The sequence below is a fragment of the Glossina fuscipes genome, unplaced genomic scaffold (assembly GCF_014805625.2).
Source record: "Glossina fuscipes isolate IAEA_lab_2018 unplaced genomic scaffold, Yale_Gfus_2 222, whole genome shotgun sequence".
In the NCBI taxonomy this organism is placed as follows: domain Eukaryota; kingdom Metazoa; phylum Arthropoda; class Insecta; order Diptera; family Glossinidae; genus Glossina; species Glossina fuscipes.
This window is the reverse complement of record NW_023998565.1, coordinates 2,340,678-2,356,451: the sequence shown is the minus strand read 5'-3', so window position 1 is coordinate 2,356,451 and position 15,774 is coordinate 2,340,678. Positions and strand designations below refer to the sequence as shown.

The window sequence follows — 15,774 nt, the reverse complement described above, 5'->3', positions numbered from 1 at the left end:
TCATAACAATTGGTGTCAAAAGTGAGATCGTGGAAACCAAGAGAAATGGTGAAATTAGAAGAACTCAAAGTGGAACAGCTCAAACAGGAGCTGGGAAAAAGAAACCTTCGTACAATCGGTAGCAAAGCTGAAGTAAAAGAAAGACAAATCGAACATCTAGAAAAAGAGGGAGAGGACCTGTCCGTATTTGAATTCGAATACAATACAGAAGCAAGGTAGCTAACCGACAATTTGGGAGGAACAGAAAGTACAATTACAGCAGGGGAAAAACACAGCGAAGAAAAAGGCGAAGATAGTGCAAGTATATCAAACGTCATGCAGTTTTTACAACAAATGCAACAACAAATGCAACAGCAAACGGAACAAATGCAACAACAAACGCAACAAATAGAATCAAAAATTAACTAGAAAATTTAGGAAAATCAACGCATCCTGCGAACACTTATAGGCGAAACGTACCAGCAATTCGAAATCAAAATTAATGTGCTGGAAGAAAAAGTTGATAATGCGATAGACCAGTTGGATGCGGGAATAAATGCCCAGGAAGAAGATGTAAAAGGTGAAATAAAAGCCTTAAAGCAATAAGAGGATAAGCTACAAACTAATGACGTAACCACCAGCTCTCTCAGAGTAAAAACACCTCTATCTGACGGCACCACTAACTTTAACGCATTTAAGCTACAATTTGGTGTTGTTGCAGCAAAAAATATGTGGGATGACGACGATAAAACAGTCACCTTAATAACTTCCTTGAGAGGATCAGCAGCGGAAATTATCGAGATAATCTCGGAAGGAAAAAGAACGGGATTCGCTGATATTATGGATGCACTGGAAAGGAAATGTAGAGGAGATAAGCCATCTAGACTTATCTTCGCACTGCCAGAAGCTGAACGAAAGGATTCAAGATTACGCTACCGAAATCGAACGCCTGGCCAATCTCGCGTATATCGGTATGACCGACGACATGCTGGAAAGTTTAAAAATCGATGCCTTTGTTAAAGGACTGCGCAACGCGGACATTAAAAGTGCTGTATGGACTTCACCCAAAACGACGTTTCCGACGCTTGGCTTCGCGCTTACACAAGAAGCAACTAGTGTGCTGTCGACACCAAGCATGAAGGTGAGACGCACAGCGCGGCGTTTTGCCAAGTCCTGCGCGAAAATAAGCAAATGCCGGCTTCAAAAACACGCAAGTGCCTGCCAAAAACCTGGTCATTTTGTACGGGAATGCCGATCAAAGCACAAAAGAACACACTCCACATCACCTACGCGGAATTTTAGTGAAGGTGCCAGCGAAATATCCAACAAGCAGGCGTTAAACTAAATAGATTCAGCACAGCGAGGCAACGGCTGACTAGGAATTTAGTAGCCCAACGGTCTTTATTACTCAAGCAAAAAAAAGTAATAGTAACCTAGCGATCGATGGGAAGATCCACGGCTGTAACTACATCATCACGCTGGACACTGGTGCTTCTCACTCAATTATCAACAGTACAATAGTCACAGAAAAATTCGACCCGTTAGTTGTAGAACGATTCCGAACGGCAACAGGTGAGGAAGCTGCTATTAAAAGTAAAATTATGAGAAACATTTCGATTAGCGATATTTCGATGAAGCATGAATTTCTGGTGGCTGATATAATGGACGAGATAATATTGGGGATAGATTTTATGTCAACACATGGCTTCGCACTGGATATGAAAATGCAAGTGTTACAATACGCTAATATGACTTTGCCGTTGACTTTGGGATATGATAGACAAGCCGAAGTGTTACAAGTTATAGTACAATGACAACAGAAGATCCCTCCAAACTCCGAAGCAATAGTGTGGGCCGCAGCTACCCAAGAGCTAAGGCTAAACAAGATATGGGTTGTCGAGCCAAGTAAAGAATGTACGAAAGACAACACCATCATTGGAAAAGCAGTTGTCTCACAGATTAATAATTTATAGCAATATGGCTTTTAAACCCAACCAGCGTTACAACAAAAATTCACAAGGGGACATTATAGCGCAATGTCAAAAAGACGAATATGTGGTAAATCATCTAGCCGAAATTCCGAAAAGATGTCCAAAGGTATCCCCAGAGGCTGAAATTCGCATAAAAAGATGGACTAGCAATCTGCCGACGATGCAAATTTGGGTGGCCGTACTAATGCGGCGAAACATGTAATCAACACTGCAGGAGCTAATCCGATTCGGCAACAGCCTAGAAGAATTCCACTGGCAAAAAGAGGAAAAGTGGCGGGCTTGATCAAACATATGCAAGAGCGAAAAATTATCGAACCATCGAATAACCCTTGGTTTTCGTCAGTAGTTCTTGTTAAAAAAAAAAATGGGTCTACCAGATTTTGTGTGGATTACAGGAAGTTGAACGAAGTGACCAAGAAGGATAGCTACCCTTTGCCTAGGATCGACGACACCTTAGAAACCGTGTCAGGTTCGCAATGGTTGTCAACCTTAGATTTGAAGTGTGGATACTGGTAGGTGGAGGTCGCTGAACATGACAAGGAAAAGACCGCATTTTTCGCTGTCGGCGGCTTATATCAGTTTACCATAACGCCGTTTGGATTATGCAACGCGCCTGCCACATTTGAGGGCCTAATGGACCGCATGCTAAAAGGTCTGCACTAGAAGACATGCCTGGTGTATTTGGATGATATTATTGTCATGGGTAAAGACTTCAAGGAACACCTAAAAAATCTGGCAAATGTTTTTCAGCGATTACAGGCAGCAGGTTTAAAATTGAGTATCGAAAAATGTATGTTCTTTGCGAAGGACAAGGTCTCTACGACTGGAATTCATACGGACGAAGAGAAAATCCGAGCAGTAAAAGAATGGCCACGACCAAACAATTTGCACGAAGTCCGCAGTTTCCTAGGACTATGTACATGCTCAGATTCGTTCCTAGGTTCGCCACGGATGCTAGTCGTCTGCATGACCTTACGAAGAAAAATCAACCCTTTACATCGGGTGAGTCCCAAGGGCACGCGTTTACGCAATTTAATCGAAAATTGAATGTTCTTTGGGAAGGACAAGGTCTCTACGACTGGAATTCATAAGGATAAAGAGAAATTCCGAGCAGTAAAAGATTGGCCACGACCAAACAATTTGCACGAAGCTCGTAGTTTCCTAGGACTATGTACATACTACCGCAGATTCGTCTCCACGTTCGCCACGGTTGCTAGTGGACCGCAAGTGGAAGAAAAATCAACCCTTTACATTGGATGAGTCCCAAGAGCACGCGTTCACGCGGTTAAAAGAGCAGCACCCATTTTAGCTTATCCACTACCAGGAGAAAAATTTATACTGGATACCGATGCAAGCGCAGAATGGGCAATGTGCTCTTCCAGCAAATTGACGGTAACGAAAAGGTCATAGCATATTACAGCAACGCCTATCTAAATCCGAGAGGAATTACTGTGTCACGCGACGAGAACTGCTGGCAAAAACGCAATCTGCCAAGCACTTCCACAAAAATCTGTATGGGCAACAATTTCACCTAAGGACAGATCATGCTGCTCAGCGATGGTTACTCAACTTCAAAGAACCAGAAGGACAGCTAGCCAGGTGGATTGAAAAATTGCAAACCTAGCAATTATCGATTTCACACCGGAGCGGCAAATCGCACGGCATTGCCGATGCTATTTCCAGACGACCATGCGACCCGCACTGCAAACACTGCGTAATAAACGAGCATAAAGGAGGTGTCGTCATCTGCCGAACTATCGTGGAGCCCAACGGCAGCTTTTCGAAGGAAGCCATGCGCTGTCTCCAAATGGCTGACAAAGATTTAAACGCAATATTAAAGGTCTTAGAAAAGGAGGAGCGTCCTACCTGGGAAGAGATTTCAAGAGAAAGTCCGATTACGAAGGCGTATTGCGCTCAGTGGCAAAGCCTCACCGTTCAAGATGGATGCTTCTGGCGCATATGGCATAGGGAAGATTCTTCATGGGCTAAGAAATTACTGGTAGTCCCACAAGCGAGAACTCATGAAGTTATATCGCAATACCATGATGGACCAAGCGGGGAGCATCTTGGCATCACAAAAACCTTAGAAAAGATCAAGGAAAATTTCTTTTGGGTAGGTACCAAGGATTCCGTAGCTGCGTGGATTCGTAACTGCGATCGAGCAAATCGAAAGGCCCGAAAAGTAAGCCGCGAGGGCGCTTGCAGCAGTATAACGTGGGTGCACCGTTCGAAAGAATCGCAATAGATATTGCTGGACCATTTCTAGCCAGCAATGCAGGAAATAAATACGTACTGGTAGTCATTGATTACTTGAGTAAATGGTCACAAGTATACCCCATAGCTAACCAAGAAGCAAAGACAATAGCCAAAGTATTCGTCAATAATTGGGTTACGCGGTTTGGAACCCCCATCGAGCTGCTTTCAGACCAAGTTAGGAACTTTGAAACTTTGATCTTTCAAGAGGTTTGCCAAATATTTGGGATTAATAAAACTAGAACGAGTCCGTTGCATCCTCAGTCTGACGGAATGGTGGAAAGGTTTGATCGAAAAAATGTGAATAATGTAAAAAATGTATATAAATAGAATATTTGTGAAAGGCAAAGAATATTGAGTTATCCAGTCGAAAGTATTGTCAAAAATAATTTGTAAATAATCCTACATTTACAGAAATATAATTGTAAATAAAATAACTTTGAAATGTATTTCTCTTGAACAAAATGTCCGCTATCCAGTGATACGGACTGTATCTAACAAAAGCAAATTTCATAACAATATTTACATAAAAAAATTTGTTTAGTCGTAATTTATTTTTTGTTTTTCTTTTTCCTTATCTGATCGTATCCTAGCGAGCGCATATGCTACATTTAATCTATATTTAGCGTAATCGTCTATACTGAGGTTCAATATTTTTATTGGGATTTGTTAGTTGTGTTGGTGGCCTTGCAAACACTAGTCCGTAGAAACAGTATATATGTGTTGTGAAAGGTGTTGTGTTGAAACAATATTGGAAATATTTTATCTAAATATCCCAATCATTCAATTCAGGCGAAACACATAAACGGATGTATTCATTTAATGTTCGGTGGTTGCGTTCCAACGTGTCAAGTACTTACATAGTTCGTTCATTAGGGCATTTTTGTATTCGGCTTCTTGATCTCTTACAAGTGTTTTCATAGGTTCGGAGCTTAATATGAAATTTTCGAAGATTGCCTTTGCTAAGAGGTTAGCGCTTTTGTCTGTGATCGGAACTGTTACCAGATATGTTAGGTCGCAGATTAGTGTTATCGCGTATTCGTTGCTGCTTTCCGTCTGTGGTAATGGGCCGATGGTATCAATTACAACTGTGTCAAAAGTATTTTCTGGTATTGGTGTTAGGGTCATAGGAGCTTTAAGTGTTGTGATGTTAGCCTTTTGGCATAGTGGACATCCTTCGACATACTTACCTATTGTTCTTGTCATTTGCAGGTAATAACAGTATCTTCGTATTTTCGACAAGGCACATGTAATTCCTGTATGACCGTCTTCTATTGGGCAATTATGATATTTTTCTAGAATATTTTTGATTTCGGACATATTATTTTTATCTGTGATTGTCACCCTTTGGAGTAGCGCTACCCTTGTTTTTTTAAATATTTCGTTGCCCATCGTTTTGAATTGATTTTGCGATGCAGATTCAAAAATCTTCTCGCTTGGTGACATTTTCTATTTTGACATTCCTAATATGCTGGCTTCTGTTGTAACGAGTCTTCTTGGGCAGGGTATACTCAGGCAATCCAGGGCTCTTTCCAAGAATATTTATAGAATAAAATTTACTTGGACATTCGCGTTTGTTCTTAGTTTCTATTTATTTATTTACGGGGAGATTATAATATTCAAGCGAATTTTAAGATTCGTAGAAGGAAAAAACCGGCGTGGTGATCCGACCTCAACGTTTTAGTACTTCTTATTCGTTACCGATTACTACTGTACTTTCTCTTTCACGTTTCCGTACCGCGAGTTTCTGTAAAGAGAAGAGCACGCCACAAGCCACCAACCAATGCCTACAGGGCCCCACTTCAGTTCCTAATCGGTTCACCTCGCAATACTCGAGTGTTCATTGGTTATTCAGGGATGACGGCGAAGCCACACCTGTCATACCCTATCCGTAATGGTCAATAAAAACCCTGTCAGTAAAAGGTAACAAGTTAAGTCCGTGATCACTTACCTTCGGCTGCTATGACACAATTGAAAGGCTGAACGTGGGGCGACACCCTCTTTTATAGTCGCGATCACCATCGCTATCCCGTGACATGTATGTTCTAGCCTATGCTCACTTACATGTGTATGTGATGATATTCTTATCCATATAAATTGGCGTATACTATTTTAGATTTGATCGACCAGGTTTGGCTGCCTCTATGTTACAACCTCAGCTCCGACTTGTATGAAGATACTTTTCTTAACGCTAACACTACCTTACGTATCAGAATCCATCATTACCTACCATACTAAAATAGCCGAACAGACCAAGAGAACCGGTCTGCCTTTGTTAAAGCCCATTATTACTTACCATATAAGAAACCATTGTGACGCGACTTATTAGAATTCATCATTATCTACTGCATCTATTGTTGTACTATTGAACCAGAATCAGAGTTGTCTGCCTTATTAGAGACTTGTACTGTATTAGAGTAACACATGTGGATGTAAGAAGAGGCGTTAATATTTCCTTAAGTCTTCCAAAAGACTGAAGCGATCAGCTAACAAAGCATTTTGACATTTGGCTTGGGGAGGGACAAGGCAGATGCTATGGTAGCTTCTCAAGTTTTGCAAATGCTTTAGTCTTAAATATTGTAGCAGATGACTTTAAATGTTTATTTATTTATATATAAATGCGTGCGTGCGTTTATATTACATTTTAGGTGCTTACAAAGTAATATTAATACCGAGATTAATTTAAAATTTATTTGTCCTGACAACCTATCAAATCTAAGTCAATTAATATCATTAGCGTTATTATTTAAAAAAGAAAATAAAACGAAAAAAAAGTTGTAAATAAATAAATGTTAATGAAATTAAAAGTAAATCATGTTACTATGAATGGTAAACACACCAAAAATAAATAAAAATCAACTTGAAATTAAAGGTATTCTAAAACGAATTACTCTCGTACCTCGGCAAAAGTGCTGATGACAAAAATCAATGAATATTAAAAGAAAAAAAAATATTCCTCTTTTTGATAAACTGAAAGCGGTAATATTATTCCCTTTTAATAAAAGCTTGGCGCATTAGTTTTCAAATCGCCATTTTATCTCGAACACTCAGGTATTATTAATGATATTTCATGTGAATGCGCGCTATCGTCGCCATCATCGATGCTAGTGGAATAAGCAACAGCATCGCCACCATTAACATCATTAATGCCGCCGGAAAATAAATGAAAGAGGCAGCTGCGTTTCACATAAAGGAAAGCAATTAATGCACAGAGTAGAAAAGCAACACCCACTGAGCTGCCAATTAGTAAAATACGCGTCTTACGATGCGATGGCACTTGTATCATTAACATATTGCTTGGTATCTGCTCCATGGATAAAGCCAGTATTTGTATTTTGATTGTGGCGCCCTCTTTGAGATGACGCAATTGATAATAGTTATCAAAATTTTCCACTGTGCCGACAAGGTGATGTTCCGGTTCTTTCCACCAACGTACCGTATAATGACATAACAAATCTAGACCGTCGACTGGATGCTCCCAATGCAACAGCCAGCCTTGTTGATTATTAATTGCACTTAAATTCCAAGGTTCAGTTAAGCTATTCGCTTGCGCCGGCGGAGATGCGGGCGGCGCTTTAATATTCCTATCAGCCGTAGACTCTTGTTACTGTTGGTGTTGTTCTTGCGGTTGCTGAGGGTGGTTGTGATTCTCTCGTTCACCAGCCACAGCACTTTCATCTTCAGCTATGACTTTTGAAGCTGTGTACAAAAAAAAACAAAATAAATAAAAACAAAAATCGAGGTTTTCGTATCGCATAAAAGCAGGAGTATGAATTTTGTAATTTATACTTGTTAGTGCGAGTGTGCAGTAAAACTTAAATAACTTCATTCATAAATTGCGTTGAACAGGCTTCACGCAGACCTAAACAAACAGTCAAAAGCCTAAAGAAAAACGAAAAATGGCCAAAATATGGCAGATACTATGAATACAGCTTTTGCCTTCGGGTGCTGAAAATTTATACAATTAACTTATTCCTTCTTTATATTTTCGTAGGATCAGGAAGGCATTTGCCAAGAAATGGCTTTTTTAATCCTCCTAGCGCAAATACAGTAAGTCGTCAACTTGCACGATTGCGCTGTCGTTTTGCAAATTTTGGTTTAATTTGTCGAATCTTGCATTCAAGTGGAACTGTGATAAGAAACTGGACAAAGCAAATTTCATTTTCGAACGCCGTGTTGATGGAACGAAAAGTTTCCAATCAACTTAAGTTATTGCGCCATTTACTTCACCAGTTCTGAACAGATGAACGTAAGATAAACCGAAGAGTTTATGTTACTAAGAAAACGATCGTAATGCAATCAACGAACGACCGCAATTAATTAGTTGAAATTAAATATTTATTTTATGATCCGAACATTGCAATCTAGTTTGCATCGTCCCAAGGTCACTTACGCTAAATGGATACGATAAGCTAGATGGATACGTTGCCTTATTTTATGCATATAGAAGTCTCCAGAAACTGTAGGCGAATTTTTTTGGATTATTTTTGCATTCTGCAAAGCTCATTGCACGGTCTCTCACTCAGGCGTACTAGAAACTCTAAACGGGCGCAACGCTCTGCATTACGTGTACAGAACTCTTCAAGAAATTGATTTTTGGAATTGGCCTTTCTATTTGAACAGAAAAATAGAACTACTTTGCCGAAATCGTTTTATTTATTTATTTATTTTTTTGGTTCACATGTTAACCCCTAGAAAGTCACAGAGGAAGATAAATCGATTTCTCAGGCGTAAAAGCATGTTCAGAAGACCAAGCACCGTCTTCTGTTGTCGTAATTTTGTATCAAATTTTGTCTTCTGAAGCAAAACTGACAACAAAACTTTCCGATTTCAATCTGCTTATAAAACAAGTTCATTACGTTCGTGAGGAAAATCACACGGAAGAGAATACCTGTGACTAGTGACTTTTCTGTGGTGTTGTTCACAATTTAGGTGTTAGCTTTTAATGTGAACTTCAAAACCCAATAAAGCCGGCCCAGGTGGTTGCTGATAGGTGTTCAAAGGCTCATAAATGTTTTTTTCCTAAAGAAATCCGTTGACAAAAACTTTGTCAGCGTCATAATTGGAAACGAACTGTGAATGTATATGAGTTGTGGGGGGCTGACTGTTAGCTTTCACTTTCGTATTCGGAAAGGATCGAACAAATTAAAAAAAAAAATTGCGTTCGGCAATATGATAAGACGAGTAAATGGATCCTACGTTTTACTTTGTAATGAAATATTGCAGACTAATTTTGCAGCTACGGGGGTTATTAAAAATAGGGTCCTATTGAAAGCTTAGTTTATCAAATATTTTCAACCGCGTCTTTACTCTCCTTTCAATTTTGCATAATTGCTAACATTAAATAATAAGTCAGACGGGCAGCCCTCTTTCACTCTTGAATTGTGGAAATCAATCATTCGCCGACATCATCGCCCTAACAGACCAGAATTCGGCAGATGGTAAATGTCATTAAAAAAGAGGTAATCGGCAAAAAAGAAAAGGTTGCTTTTTGAGATATTCTTTGAAGATTTTTTTTGTTGCCCCTTAAGTTAGTAAATTACTTTGCAAACTATTGTATTTTTTTTTTTAATAGTTTAATTCTTCTAGCTTAAAGAAAATTAAATCGATTTGTCATAATATTCATACTGTAAGAAATATGAACAATGGTAGTATCGTATGTTAGTTAAGACACTCCTCTCCTATGAAAACCATTGATTTTTAAAAAAATTGCAGAAGTAAGGATCCTTATGGAAAGATTAACGTTTTTTTACCTTTTTAAGTAAGCTGTAAGCACTGTAGCGACTGTGCGAGTACATTGTTATGAAAGAGCAACGTTTAATTCATGTACGGGTACTTACATTGTGTTGAAAATCGAATTTGTTTTCTGAACAGGCCATCGCCATGTTTATCCTGACTCAGAAACATAAATTCATATTTGCGACCCGGTAGCAGACGCTGTATAGTGGCCTCCATAACATTCTTTTGCAGGATGCGCATAGTGCGCCATTCAGGAGCATCCGTTAGACGATACCAAACCGTATACTCAAGATTCGGACGCAAACAACCTAGAGGGGTTGCCAGTATGCATGTGTACAACAAAAAAGAAAACAAGAAAATATTAAAAAAAAGTGAGAGAGAGAGAAAGAGGATAATATTTAAAGCAAAATTTTCATATGAATTATTGTCACTATTTTTAGTTTTATTGTGTATGTATTTCTGCATATATGTCTGTTTGTATTGTAAGGAAGCAAAACGCTTCCTTACAGAGTACAGGTCCGTCCGCTTAAATGTCTACCCGTAGACCCTAGTAACCTCAGTCCAGTTCCTCCGTCCGCGCGAAAAATAAACCGAAAACCTCTGGGTAGGGCACTGGATCATCCGTCTCTGGCCCTAGCGTAAGGTAAGAAACCATTAACCGCATAAACGGCATAACTTAGACATTACTAAAGTTTGTATGAACACTCACACGAGTATAATATATGTATAGAATCTGTATAAAATCTGTATAAAATCACTACAATGATGAACACTTACGCGAGTATAAAATATGTATAGAATCTGTATATAATCTGTAGGAAGTCATTGTAATACATGAACACACACATGCGTATAAAATATGTACAGAATCTGTATAAAATCTGTATAAAATCTGTATAAAAATCACTACAATATATGAACACTCGCACGAGTATACAATATGTACAGAATCTGTATAAAATCCGTATAAAACCACTACAATATATGAACACTCACACGAGTATAAAATATGTATAGAATCTGTACATAATCTGTAGAATATGTAAAACTGTAGCAAATTGGTATAAAATCGTTAGAATGAATAAAATATGTATGAAATGGCTAAAATGTATAGAATATGTAAAATATATAAACACACGCACAAGTATAAAAACAGGTTTAAATTTGTTTAAAATGCAGAAGCACATATGACAACGCATAAGCTGTACATGGGCATAGAAATGTGTAGAAAAATGTATAAACGCCGTTAGGCCATACAAAACATACACACAGGGATAAACACTTAGGTAGGAAAATAGGGGATAAGCACACACGATCAGGCAAAACTCATAGACTATAGAATCACATATAGCAATGTATATTAACATATAGAAACCTGTATGCGTAAAATGTATAAGCACATACTATGGAAATAGTTACAACATTATACACTACTGTGTAAACGCCGTTAGGCCAAGCACATACTGTAGAGACACATACAACATTATGCAAAAATGTATACATGCCGTTAGGCCATATAATCATGTAGAAACCTTTATGCTGTATAAACGCCGTTAGGCCATATGGAATCTTTAACATGTATAGGCACATGCGATCATATAAAAAAAAGAGCGCATAAAACTGTAGAAACAATATATAAGCACTGTTAGGCCATGCAAACATATACGTAGGTATAAACACTTATGTTTAAAAATGTAGAGAGATGTAGGATCACACATGCCAAATATATATAAACAGACACGTATAAACATGTATAAACACAAATAAACAGAAAATACACTTACTCTACACAAATGGTATAAAACTACATAACGTAAGCGAAGTGTTGTACACATAGGTTAAGAAACATAGCACTCACATACCTAACGGTGAATAAACCACGCGATTTGGTACATGGGTGCATGTAAATGCATACAGCCGTGGACATGTTTATTTATTTATTTATTTATTTTAATTCTACTTATACTAGAAACTCAACTAAACAAATAACAATCGAGTTCAATTGGCTCATAATGCAAAACTTATATGAATTAATGATAAAATTTAGTATAAGTATAATAAAACAAATAAGAAAAAAAAAAAAGAAAAAAGGAAAAAAAGCATATACACTAGTATAGAGCCGCACTTACGACCGGTACAGGACCAAGTTGCAAATGAACGCCTTAGCCATCGCAAACATGCATAAGCCTGGCAACCGATAATAATTAACAATAATTTATTTTTGAATCGTAAAGACTTTTAAGGATAAAAGCTAGTTTAAGTAAGACATAGGTAAATCGCGCGTACTAAGCAATGTTGCTTTAATGGACCTTAAAGAGTCCGATAACGAGAATAAGTGATAGACGTCATTTAATTTCTTGCAGACTATTCTGAGCGGATTAAACAGCTCATAATTATATTCACACTGACTAAGCTTAACCAAGATAAAGCGCCTAGAGAAGCGGTTAGGGAGATTAAAGCTTATTTCACTAAGTAATAAAGGCAAGTCAATAGCGCCATTTATGACTTTGATTACAAAGGAAATGCCAAGAACAAAACTACGTTTCTCAAGAGATGGTAAGGACAGCAGAAGCAATCTATTTTCGTAGGGAGGAAGGGAGGCAATTGCATCCCAACCCAGATTTCTAAGGGCAAACAGCGAGAATTGCTTTTGAACAGATTCAATTGAATCTACATACCACCTATATGAAGGAGACCACACAACAGAGGCATACTCGAGTATGGGTCTAACCAAACACATGTACAGCCTTTTCGTAATGTGGGGATCATCAAGCTCTTTGGGCCACCTTTTTATAAAACCAAACGCGGACTTAGCTTTGCTTATCGAGAGCTCAATATGCAAGTCAAAACGTAACCTATGGTCAAATAGAAAGCGTAAATCTGTGATCGAATCGACGTCCTCCAACTAAAGCGAATCTATGAAATACTGAGTAATGAATGACTTTCTTCTTGAGAAAGAAAGTTTCTTACATTTACTCAGATTTAGTTCCAGAAGATTCAAAGAGCACCATGCAACAAAATTATCCAAATCACCTTGAAGCTGATGTGATTGCGATTCAACAGAGAAAGAAGATAACAGTTTCACATCATCAGCATACATTAAGATCTGGCTGGAATTAACCACCGATCGGAGATCGTTAATGTATACATTAAATAAAATGGGACCTAAGTGACTTGAAAACATCACAAATAAACTCTAACAAGTTGGTGACTGTAGATCGCCCTTTCCGAAAGCCGTGCTGGTACGGAGAAATATACGAATTAATCGCAAAGGCCAAATACTGAGTCACAATTTGCACAACTTGGGCAAGACACTCAACTTGGCAATGCCTCTGTAGTTCTCAACAAGTTGCCTACTTCCACTTTTGTGGATAGGAATAAGGAAACTATTCTTCCAACACGAAGGTAAAACACCTAAATTCAAGGACATGTTAAAAATCTTTGAGATCACACCACATAACTCGACAGCGCAAGATTTAAGTACACATGATGGAATTCGCTCAGGTCCAGGTGCACAACTGTATTTTAGAGAACTTAACCCATTTAAAAACGTCATCTTCCGAAATAACCAAGTTAGGTATTGAAACCGAATTAGTTATAGGATATGGGTAGTTTGCTGATAAATCGAAATTAGCAATCGAAAAGTTTCGTCGGAAATACTCAGCAAATAGATTTGAGATTTCCAAATCATCCGACGAATCAGAGCCATTAAAAGAAACATGAGAGGGATATGTGGATATTTTTCTTTTAGAGTTAACAAATTTAAAAAAAAATTTAGGATTAGCAAACAGAGACGATTTAATGAACTGAAGGTATCTGCAGTAATAATGATGGTTGTTGCAAGGGAACAAGCGAGCGAGACTTCAGCTACAAAAGAGCGTCTCATCACACGTGATCTTTCAATTGTGTCATAGCTGTCTAAGGTAAGTACACGGACTACTTCACGCTGACACGCTGACTCGTATTAATAATTTCTTTTTTTGACTTTACGGATAGGGGATGGATTTGTTTACTTTAATCGCCATCCCTGAAGGACCGATGATTTTTTTTTTTGACATAAGCCAACTAGAGGCAGTCATTGACAGGCGAGTGGTCCAGAGGGGCAAGGCGGCTGTGACCCTGGCAACGTATTCTTTGTTTTATGGGAATCCGCAATATCGGAAAAGAGGAAAAAAAAACTCTAACCACGTGTGCGAGAAGACGGTAATAAAGCGACAACAGCAAGTCGAGTCACCTCGCTGGTTTTCTTGCCAACCCTCTACAAAACCACTTGTAATCTCGCGTATCAATAAAAGAATATATAAGAACATTCCCGAAGGTTCAGAATATTTTGTTTCATATAAATTGTCTTGCAACGGACCTTGGAGTGGCTGAGTTTCTACCCTGCCCAAGAAGACACGTTACAGTATATGTATATAGAGTTCCTTATAAAATGTTTACAAACACCTTGAGAATATTTGTTATTGCTTTTATCATTTAATAACAAATTCATTGCAGAAATTTTTCGGTCATATTATATTAATTATAAATGCTTATATAGATAAGGTTAAGGGTGGCGTGTGATGTTGGTGGTGTTGTTTGCTTATGTGATTTTGAATACATTTTCAATTTGTATTTGTATTTGCTTGACATTACTTACCTACTTTCGGATTTTTGCCAGTTAGCATAAACTCATCTGAAATGGAACTTTGACTATGGATAACATATCTCGGGGCTTCAAGTTTTTACACACACATAAACGTACACGCACACAAAATAAAGTGAAATGTGATCCAATTACATACTTATGAAATCAAATTAAAACTCAAATATAACCAAAAAAGCCGCACACAATGCCAATGAAATTTTTTGTTGTGAACATGATAATTATTTGATAATATAACGAAATTGCATCAAATATTTTTATTGCTTTAAGCTTAGAAATTTTTTTTAAAATCTTGCAAATATATATATTGCAATATATATATAGAAAAAGTGAACAATTATTTAAATACTCATACGAGACAGGCAATGTGATATAGTTGTAATTTCAAGTGTAAATAATAAATAAATTATAATTACATAACATGCTCTTTTACATCAGAATTACATTAATTTCGTTATTCAAATATATAAATTTTATGTATTTTTGCAAATAATTGCTCGCTCAACTAGTCTAGTTCATATTTGTAAATACCCAAATTTTTAACTTCCTTGCTTATAGACATGCTTTCACAAGTTAGTAGGCATTCAAACATAATGAATAAATGAAAGGTTATCAGCTATTGCCTAACTTGAATAAAATTGCGTCTATAGAGGAAATAATTTCGTAGCAAAATTTCGAAAGATGTTTACAATGGGATATCCATTTCTATGTCGTCTATATGTGATGTTATGTATTAAACGAGAGCCGAAATTCGCCCCGAAATCTAAGAAAATATTGAGTTGAGATTCTTGATATGCTTAAAGTCCAATTATTAGATGTGTTAATAAATTGATTGCTTCATCAAAGTGCACATGATGCGTTCAAAATTTCCCAAATTTTGATTATAGATAACTCTAACATTGTTCGCTATGAATTTCCATTGTTTACAAGCTGTCGTTCATTGTCTATTGAAGATTAATCGAACGGATTTTGACGTTTTTAACTGGATTAAACGGTGAAAAAATGCAAAGGAATCTACAGAAATGAATAAATTGTCTTGGAATGGAAGCACAGTGGGGTATAAAAAAGTTGGAAAGTGATTTGCGCGGTTTCGTCAAAAGATTTTCGCTTCACTTTTAATTTTCATAACTACGCAAAACGATGCTCAAGGCTCGTCGTGGCACATAA

The 15,774-nt window shown here is 37.6% G+C and overlaps 1 pseudogene; it reads right to left on the bottom strand.

The window, feature by feature from the left end:
- Positions 1–7,257: 7,257 nt before the first annotated feature.
- On the bottom strand, positions 7,258–10,636 carry LOC119642452 (annotated as a pseudogene).
- Positions 10,637–15,774: the final 5,138 nt, after the last annotated feature.